Here is a 9,783-nt window from a genome sequence, read left to right on the forward strand (position 1 = left end):
TTGTATCTGGATGGTGATTTTTTTTCGCAGGGTTCGAATCCTGGAGGGAGCAGAATATTTTAAATTTATTATTCTTCAGTATATACTGCATTGTTCATCAGTATATACGGCCCTATTCATCAGTATATATATCTTATTCATTACGAATTTTTTAAATTTTATTTTTCATCAGTATATTGTTCATTAGATATACGTTTTGTTCATTAGTATTATATGTGTTATTCATTGTACTCATGTTACACGAAAAATAGGGAGTCTCACTGGAGCGCGCTCCTATATATATATATATATATATATATATATTTAACAATCTTAATAAGAGAGAAGTGGGAAGAGGAATAGTACTATAGAAAGAATAGTGATGTGCTGGCATTTTTGTAATTTTCTGTTATTTGGAGGCTGATTTGAAACTATTGATTAATCTCACCATTTTCTCCTCATAGCCGATAAGATCAGCTTTCTCTTTCTCCCTTTTTACTTTCTATTCTATGGTTTCTCTTCTCTCTTTAGAAATTCTACTCCAAGAAATCAAATCTTCTTCAAATTATCGGTGCAAAGTCAGATCAGAATCAACCCACTTGAGAAAGCCATTACAGCAACAAAACCAAAGGTGAGCTTATCTTCTTAAACCTGTTTTTTATACTTTTTTTTATTAGCCCTAGAACTATATAGTGATCACGAAAGCTTGAAACGAGTATAATTTTAAGAAGTCAAAGAGAAATCAAATTATAATGAATTATTTTAAGAAATCAAAGAGAAAAGGATGCTCCCTGTTTTATAGACAATCATGTCTAGGTTTCTGGTGTTGATGGTGCTGATCGGAGGCGGCTTTCTTGGCTTCTGGTTATCGGAGAAGGATGGTAGACAATGGGGAACGGCGAGTCTTGGCTGAGTTAGAGCGAGTTGGGGGAGTGGAGGAGATGAGAAAATGGAGAGAGCGATGGAACAGGGGCAGTATATTGTGAGGGATTTTAACTCTCTATTTTTAATTGATAATAATGGAATATATAGTTGAACTGGATCATGATATATAGTTGGGTTTGATGATGAGGATTGGGCATTAATCATTTATCTCTTGTCGCCTTGAGCTACATAAATTTGGTTATATAAACCTAACTATACATATATATATATATATATATATATATATATATATATATATATAGCCCAAAATTATCATGCAAAATATCAAATCAAAATCCTACCTTTTCAATCACAATGAGAGCCATCACCCATTTTATATGGTAGTATTATATATATTCTGGCCATAGTTTAGTTTTCTTAATTATATGATGTGGGTGAGTTACTTGCTCTGGTCTCTGCTTTATGTTTTGAGCATATACAAAATTCTTTAATAGTATAGTATTACCTCTTATATATATAGATTATTTAATCACAGCTTCTTATTTGTTCTAAAGACTAAAATCCAATGAGATTACATGAAATGCTTAAATTTATGAATATAATTGGGGAATACTTAGCTACCTATTGGGTTTGACTTATTAATATTAAATTGTTTATTACATGCTTATAATTAACAGGAATTACTGTAATTTGAATTTGTGGTTTTGTTTTGTTTTATTTTATTTTAAAATTTAATACATTAGTATAAGTTGGATTTTAGTTAAATTTTGACATCCATCTTTTCGTCGTGTACTAATTCTTTTTTTTTTTTTTTATGTGAGATATAGTTTTTATTTAATATGATTTGTTTGGTTGTTTTACACATGCCATTTAAATATTCATTGCAGTTCCTTTTCTAAATTATTCTTAGACACGTGCTCGTTCATCGACAACCACTTCTTCAAGAGTTGCATATTCTTCCATGGGAGTAGTGAGCACTACCTTGCACTTGAGGTGGGGTTCATATTTTTCAAATTTAGATACATTATTAAGTAGCATTTTTTGATAAATATTTGACATCCTTTTCTTTGTCTTGTAAGTAATGATGTTTATAGGTTGATAAAAACCGACCCTGTTGCGCTAGCGTTTCACGTTCTTTCTATTCGATCTGAGGTAAGCCAATAATAAGAATATAAGAGGTAGTCGTCGTCTGACCATTTTGACTTTAATGTAGTATTTTTGTCACGTGCGCTGTATTTTAAAAAATTATTTAGTTTGTTAGTTTTGATAAAATTTTAATATTTGAACAATAACTTTACCGAGTAATTCTCTATAATAACAAAATTCAATTATATCATGAGCATGTCTACCATTAGGCGATTTTTCTCTTGTGCTCGTCATTTATGCGAGACATTTTGCCTTATGTAATCAGAAAGCTATTCTGCCTCTCCAAATTTCAAGGTGCATTTATTTTTGTGTTGCTTTTTATTTGTGTTGTAATATTTCGTCTTCATGGTTTTGCGCTCTTCCATTGTTGTTAGATGTGCATGGTCGATTAGTTATAGTTCTCATTTATAGGTTGAGGGGCCGGGGTTCATTACTCTAGGATTAGGCTAATATTGGTTTTCTGCCTCTAGCCTTTTTGGATTTTTAAGGTTTCATTACTTTGTGTTACTGGAAGATTGTTATCTTTGGTTTGTGATTAGTTTCAATTGATGCTCTCTCGGTTTTCTTGCTTGGCTCCCACCGAGGTTCTTAGTTTATTGCAACTATGGGAGTCAATATCTTAATTTGTTCTCGTAATAGTCTAATTTTTCAGATCTTTTGTTAAGGACAAAAGAGGATGTGTGCTTTCAACTAAAGGTTACTTACTCTTGAGTTTTCTTTATATATATTTTTTTTACGCATTCTTACTGTTAATTTATTTTTTTCGTGTCTTTGTTTTAGACGTGAATGGTGGCAAGAGGCTTAAACTTAGTTTGTCACCTATATTTGCCTTGCCAATTATTTTTAGGTCGTGTTAATTTTCTCGGTCTTCTTACTCGGTCAAGGCATTTGATAGGTTCAAATTTATTTATGTTGGTCATGTTAAGTTTACATTTGCACAATTTAATTTAACATAGAGGTTTTGTGGATGATAATGTGAGTTCTTGATACAAATTATTGATCCACCTCTGAGATTTGGTAATCTTTTAACATTATGTGGGTTTGTTATTCTTTTAAGTGATGTTTCTAATAAGACTCCGAAGAAATGAAAGAGGTGTGTTAGATTGGTTTAAGTGTTCCAATCCTACAACAAACAAGTTATGATTTCACTTGTTTTCTTCATTTTAGATCTCTTTAAAACTTGTAAGAATTTATTGTGTATATGCTCAAATAATGTTTTTTGTCTCTTAACAATCATTTTGTTTTCATTTGCCGGGTGGTGGTTCTGAAAATGGCCAACTTTTGCTTGGCTAACAAATGTTGTTGCCTTATTGCTCCATATTAGCAATAAGAATTGTTATAGTTAATTTAATTAATGTTATTGTTTGAGTTCTTGACAAAATCTTTTAATTTTTGATGTTGATTGTGAGTAAATTGTCTTGTATTTTTACTAGATCGGATTTGTTGCTCGAGGATTGGGACTTGGGTTATTGCCTTTAGCCTTCAGGTTTTTTAAGGATTTGTCACTTTGTGTTATACGAAAATTGTTATTTTCGGTTTCTGGTTTTCGACGGGTGCCCTCACGGTCCGCTTGTCTTTGCTCACATCGAATTTATTTGTTGTAACACTTTTCATTGGTTTATTGCACCTTCGGTGAATCACTACCCTACATTGTTCAAAATAGTATTTTTTTTTTTTGCTTTATTTTCTTTCATATTTTGTTATATCACTGACTAAATTACTGAATTCTCAATCGTGACTTTGGTCACATTTGTTAGATATCTTGTTATGACAAAAATAAGATTTGTGCTTCCAAAGAAGGTTAATGATGAGCTTTCTTTGTTTTTTCTTTTTTTGGGACTCATTTGTATCGGTTGCACACTTACCTTTAGTTTATTGGTTCTATGTCTTTGCTTTAGAGTATGGTGCATGGTAATTTTAATTCTTCTATAATGCATGTTGCGAGCTATGATATCACACCTGCCATGTATTTCTCAATTTCTTTGTTGGTTGTATTTGTTTTGGTGTGAATTTCATATTAAATGTCTGTGTTCAAATGTCGTACACGACCATGTGACAACTTAAAAACGTTGATGTTTTAGTTTACCTCATCCATCTGAACTGTTATGGCTATGCCAAATATTTTCGGCCGTGAGTGTTCACATGCTCTGACTACTCGGTCGAGAAGCTTGAGATGTGCATAATTATATTTGTTGTGTGTCTAGATTTTCATAATTCAATTTATCATTATGTGAGATTGTTTAGTGAGTGCTGTTGCTATTAATATTTTTATCAATTGTAGTTTGTAATTTTCAAATAAGACTAATAAAAAGAAAGATGTACATGTGTTGTTGTTATTGACACTGGTGGGTGTTCCAATCTTATAGGTGGGCTGCATGATCTAGGTTGCCATTACATGAGTGTGCTAGCGCTTGTGGCGAAATATGGACTCTGAGGTATTTTCCTCACAATGACTTGTAATCCAAAGTGAGTAGAAATTCAAAGTTGATCATTTCCTATTGAAAACTGTCATAATAGAGTTGATTAGTATGCAAGAGTTTTCGGAGCAAAAATTGAGTACTAGAAAAAGGAAATTGTAATAGACTCGTTGTTTTGGGTGGTTGCTGCTTATTTTTATGTGGTCAAATTTCAGAAAAGAGGACTTCCACATGTTCATTGCAGTGGTTGCCGAGCAAAATAAAGGTGAGTGTAATAAAGGTGAATATTCTACATGAAACAACGATGTTAGTAGTCGAATGATGTCATCAACGATATAGGAAAGTATGCAAATACATTATTGTTTGTCATTATTATTATCATTACTACTACTACTACTACTTTTCAGACAAAATAGTCCCACAAACACCAACACTCAAACCAAGTGGTGGTGTAACAATCAAGCGAAGAATATTGGACTCATAAAGTCAATAATTCGATGAGACTTTGAGGTAATACATTGTACAATTCTATCTATGACTCTTGGTTCTATTACACCATGTCGGTGACATTTTTTTTTTAACATTTTGAGGTTTTATTTTGTGTGTACATTGTATATGCTTCAATGTACGTAGCTTCCGATTGAATGCACTGTGTATATATGATGCATAATATCTTAAAAATATTTAAGCAGTTTGTATATAAAATGTACTTGTGGGTTGCTGCAATTTTTATGAGTTATGACTTGTAGAAATTCTCCTACAAGTCATAGTATAATATGGCTGCACTTGGAAGCGATTTGACTAGCATCGTTATTAATCCCATAATTCACGGAGCAATTATAGAAACACCGCGTCCTACGCGGTGTGAAATTTCTAGTATATATATATATATATATATATATATATATATATATATATATAGGGAGAGGTTCAGGAAAGAACCATAAATAAAAGAAGACCGGAGAACCATTTTCAGCCATTCGATCATCAAGATCTATGCATCATCTTGTTGGATGAATGCAGATCCTGGGTTCGAATCCTGAAGGGAGCATTTTTTTTTATTTTTTTGAGTGCATTAATTTTAACAGCGGATGCTTTAATTTTTACAGTGAATGCATTAGATTTGATGGTTCTCCCGTTCTCACAAATAATGTAGTTCTCTCTAGAACCACACCCTATATATATATAGGGGGCGGTTATTCAATAAACCACCCTTATTTTAAGAATTACGAACCAGCAAAAATGCATGAATTTTATGTATAACATGCATGAATAAACTGCATAAAGGCATGAATTGCGAAAAATAATTTTTTGCTACCTTTGGGATTCGAACTCAGGACCATGAATTTATCCAACAAGGTGATGAATCAACCGTAGATCTTGATGATCTAAGGGCTGAAAATGGTTCCTAATTTATATTTTAAGAAGCGTTCTTATTTTAGCCTTCCCCTATATATATATATATATAAATGGGATCATGTAGTATCCAATGCTTATAATAGATCCGTAGATCCAAATCTAGACCACACATTTATGACATGTGGCGCATCAAGATGCATAAAGGTATTTCAAGGCAAAATATGGAGAGGGGTAAAATTGGAATGTAATTTTCGGATTTAATAATGGGTTAAGGTGCAGATAGGCCCCTTAAGTGGGAGCCCTTAGAGCGTTTTACTCCCCATACTAACTGTGTGTGCAATTTAACCCCTAAAGTTCAAAACATCGCACAAATTGGCCCCTCTGACCGGACGCCGTTAGTCAACGTTAGTAACTTTTTTTTATTTTTTATTTTAATACAAATTGTGGGGCCCACTTATATTTTTCTTCAATTTTTTATTACAATTCGTATCCCTTTCTTCTCCAATCCTCTTTCGATTAAGCTGTTGGGGGTCTCCGGCTCCGATCGTCATCAGAATGGCCGGCGCTGCCGCCAGCCCCAACGACAGGCACCACCCCAACGGCTGGAGCTTCTGCGTCCCGTAGTTGATCATGTTCGCTGTGAAAATATGAAGAAGGGGGTACACCCCGACGCCCTACTCGTTTCCCTCACCACCACCACCACCACCACCACTGTTTTCCACCATTACCGTTTTCCCTCACCTCAACCACCACAAAAATCTCCACCACCGCCAAGCAACAGAACAGCAGTAAACTGTGAAGAAAGGAGTGCACCACCCTGTAAATCTTTGCCCAACGACTGGGGAGTTTTGGTCTTTGAGAGAGCGGAGGGAGGAAGGGCACGGCGGCGACTTGTCGCTGCTGCAGTCGCCGTTCAAAGAAATTGGGGGGATCTGTGCGGTAAGAGGCGAGAGAGAGAAACCGACGGAGGCAGCGGTGCTTCTCCGTCGCCAAGGGGGGGATCGAGGAAGCGACGGAGGCCACGGCGGCTGTCGTTGCCAAGGAGGAGGGTTGCTGGGGTATCCGGTCTGAGAAGCGACCCGAGAGAGAGATGAGGGATGAGGCGGTGGTGGCTGGATTTTGTTGCTGCTGCCGTCGACTGCTAAGTCGAGATGAGAGGGAGGGCCGATGTTCGCCGGAGGTCGAAGGAGAAGTGGTGGCGCTCGCCGCTCGAAGGGAGGCGCCGCCGCTGACGATTTGGTGAGAGTGAGAAAAGTGTTCTGCGAGAGAGAGAGAGAGAGAGAGATGCAGCGGGTGTGTGAGGAGAAAGAAGGAGGTGACATCAACAAGGCCCCACAATTTGAATTAAAATAAAAAATAAAAAAAAGTTACTAACATTGACTAACGGCGTCAGGTCAGAGGGGCCAATTTGTGCGATTTTTTGAACTTTAGGGGTTAAATTGCACACACAGTTAGTATGGGGAGTAAAACGCTCTAAGGGCTCCCACTTAAGGGGCCTATCTGCACCTTAACCCTTTAATAATTAAAAAATATATTTTTTTTTTAGATTTTCTCAAAATAGATATATTTTAGATGCATATAGTTTCACACAAAGATGCATAAAGTTTTCACATGAAATGCATGACTTTGAACAGAAAAATGCATTTGATTTTTACAGTTTTGGTATTTTCACCACCCCACTCCGCACCACCCCCCAACCCACCCCACACCACCCCCCAACCCTCCCCATTACCACCCCCCAAAATAGTCATGTTTCACATGCATATAAAATCAAACAAAAGTGCATAAAGATTTTACTTAAAAATGCATTAAATTATACAAAAAATGCATTTCATTTTAATAAATCTGGTATTTTCGCCACCCCACCCCTGCCCCACCCCCCACCCCCCACCCCACCCCCCACCCAATTTTTTTTTTTTTAAAAAAAACTGATTTTCTGACCACTAACCCGCCACCCACCCCCCCCCCAAATTTTTTTTTTCAAAACTGATTTTATGATTGTTGAGTCGCTGACCCACCCACCCCCCCCCCCCAATTTTTTTTTAAAAACTAATTTTCTGACCGGTAACACCCCACCCACCCTTCAGCCCAAAAAAAATTATATTTTTTCAAAAAATGTAATGCATTTTTGTGTGAAAGTATATGCATTTCTGTGCGAAAGTATATGCATGTAAAACATGTAATTTTTTTTATGCATGTAAAAATCAGATTTTCAAAAAAAAAAAAAAAAATTGGGGGGGTGGGTGGGGGGAGTTGGGGGTGGGTGGGTGGGGGGGGGGGTCAGTGGTCAGAAAATCAGTTTTTGAGAAAAAAAAAAATTGGTGGGGGGTAGGGGTGGGTCAGTGGTTAGAAAATCAGTTTTTGAGAAAAAAAAAAATTGGGGGAGGGAGGGTGGGGGGTGGGTGGGGGTGGGGTTCAGGGGTGTGAGGTTGGGGTGGGGTAAAATCTTATGCATTTTTATATGAAACTTTATGCATTTTTATATGAAAGTTCATGCATTCTCGTATGAAACTTTATGCATCTAAAATATACCTATATTGAGAAAATCTATATTTTTTTTTAATTTCGAAAATTACATTCCAATTTTACCCTTCTCCAGATTTTGCCTTGAAATGCCTTGCCACGTGTCACCATCTTGATGCGCCACATGTCATAAATGTGTGGTCTAGATTTGAATCTACGGATCTATTATAAGCTTGGATACTACCGGAATCCAACCCTATATATATATATATATATATATATATATATATATATATATAGGGTTAGCTTCCATGGCAACCACCTACTTAGATAGAGAATAGAGACCACATCATATCTGTTGGATGAATCTGAATCAAGGGACCATAAAATTCCATGATATTAAATTAATTTGGTATGTTTATGAAATCCCGTAAAATACTCCATTCCTTTTCTGATGTGATACCATTCGTCAATGAACGTAATAGTTGAACATTAGTATGTTCATTTATTTTCCTACGAACATATCGCTGTTCATTTGTTTTTCTACGCATATATCATCGAACATTAGTATGTTCATTCATTTTTCTACGAACATAGAAATGAACATTAGTACGTTCATTAGTATTTTCTATGTGAACATTAGTATGTTCGTTTGTTTTTCTACGAACATATCAACAAACATTAGTATGTTCATTAGTATTTTCTACGAACGTGTGGGAGAGAGAGAGAGAGAGTGAGTTTGGAGAGAGGGACGAATCAGTGAGGGAGAGATTTGATTAGTTGTAATTAGGGAAATAAATAAATATGGAAAAATTACAATAATTAATGAACGAATGATCACCGTTAGATTAAACAAGATCGACGCACAAGATTTGGTCTTCATTCTCTCTATAAGAAGTGGTCTCCATAGAACTCCATCCTATATATATATATGTATATATATATATGTATATATATATAGGGGAAGGCTAAAATAAGAACGCTTCTTAAAATATAAATTAGGAACCATTTTCAGCCCTTAGATCATCAAGATCTACGGTTGATTCATCACCTTGTTGGATAAATTCATGGTCCTGGGTTCGAATCCCAAATGTAGCAAAAAATTATTTTTCGCAATTCATGCCTTTATACACTTTATTCATGCGTGTTATACATAAAATTCATGCATTTTTGCTAGTTCGTAATTCTTAAAATAAGGGTGGTTTATTGAATAACCGCCCCCTATATATATATATATATATAGGGTCCAATTCAATAAAAAAAAAACTCCTTTAGATTAAGAATAAATAATCAATCTAGATCATTGATTCTAAATGATCCAACAATCCAGAATTTATTAATTATTGTATTTTGATTGATATATATTGTGCAGGAAATTAACTAAAACTTCGAGAAGGTCAGATTTGTCAATCTTGCACATTACGATTAAGGTAAGATTTCATATCCCTTATTTTCAGCAACAAGTTGTAGAAGGAGATCGCATTAGATATTTCAATGAATTGTTCTTCGTCCGTTCATCGAAAATATCTGCTAC

At 35.3% G+C, this 9,783-nt stretch overlaps 1 long non-coding RNA gene across 1 annotated transcript; it reads left to right on the top strand.

Moving 5' to 3' along the window:
• Positions 1 to 318: 318 nt before the first annotated feature.
• On the top strand, positions 319 to 4,800 carry LOC131017651 (uncharacterized). Its single transcript, XR_009099747.1, has 4 exons — positions 319 to 610; positions 1,752 to 1,857; positions 1,944 to 2,016; positions 4,377 to 4,800. It is a non-coding gene; the product is annotated as an uncharacterized LOC131017651 (long non-coding RNA).
• Positions 4,801 to 9,783: the final 4,983 nt, after the last annotated feature.

This window comes from Salvia miltiorrhiza, chromosome 3, assembly GCF_028751815.1.
Source record: "Salvia miltiorrhiza cultivar Shanhuang (shh) chromosome 3, IMPLAD_Smil_shh, whole genome shotgun sequence".
NCBI classification, from domain to species: domain Eukaryota; kingdom Viridiplantae; phylum Streptophyta; class Magnoliopsida; order Lamiales; family Lamiaceae; genus Salvia; species Salvia miltiorrhiza.